This window comes from Sus scrofa, chromosome 6, assembly GCF_000003025.6.
Source record: "Sus scrofa isolate TJ Tabasco breed Duroc chromosome 6, Sscrofa11.1, whole genome shotgun sequence".
Taxonomy (NCBI): Eukaryota; Metazoa; Chordata; class Mammalia; order Artiodactyla; family Suidae; genus Sus; species Sus scrofa.
The window spans coordinates 126083156-126084077 of record NC_010448.4 but is presented as its reverse complement, the minus strand read 5'-3'; the positions used below and the strand labels follow the sequence as shown (position 1 = coordinate 126084077).

The 922-nt window shown below is 38.3% G+C and overlaps 1 pseudogene; it reads left to right on the top strand.

Moving 5' to 3' along the window:
• LOC106507640 lies at positions 380 to 699 on the top strand (annotated as a pseudogene).

Here is a 922-nt window from a genome sequence, read left to right as displayed (position 1 = left end):
TAATCCTGGTGTTATGTAATTATCAAAACAAGAACAAGTTACCACTCTCTGAAACAAGACCCAAGTACAAAAGAAATAGTGCATGACTCCATCAACACAAGTCACTACTCCATTATGTCATCTGATGGGAATCCATTCCTTCCCTTCACAGCTTAGCACTGGAGAGGGAGTGAGAGGGATTCCAGACTGAGCCATGCCATCATAGAGAGCAGCACCAATCAGGAATAAAGATTGCTAGTTTTTATTATAAGCTGCTCTGATACACAATGGCCATCGGTTTTCTATAACACGATATGAAAAATTCATTAAACACTTTATCATTCAAAATATTAGTAGAAGAAAGTGAAATGCACTCTTTGGTCTTGGAGGTGAAGGCAAGATGACGAAGGGAACATCATCGTTTGAAAAGCATCGGAATAAGACGCACACGTTGTACTGCAGCTGTGGCTCTAAGGCCTACCATCTCCAGAAGTTGACCTGTGGCAAATCTGGCTACCCTGCCAAGAGAAAGAGAAAGTATAACTGGAGTGCAAAAGCTAAAAGACTAAATACCACAGGGACTGGTCAAATGAGGCATCTAAAAATAGTATGTATCTAAGATTCAGCCATAGATTCTGTGAAGGAATACCACCGAAACCCAAGAAGGTGGCTGTTATAGCATCCAAGTTCATATTAAGGATTTCAGCAGTCACACGATAAAAGTTCTGGCTTTTAAAAATAAATAAAATAAATAATAATAAAAGAATGTTGAATGCAAAATTACAGTATCCTTTCAATTAAGTAAAATTAATAGAAAAAAATATGAGTTAAAGATGACCATGTCTAGGTTTGGGGGCATGGGGTTTAAGACAACATGGCATGGACCAAAATGAAGGGGACTGTGACCAAAAGTCTAAGCAAGATGAGTGATGAGATAATGGAA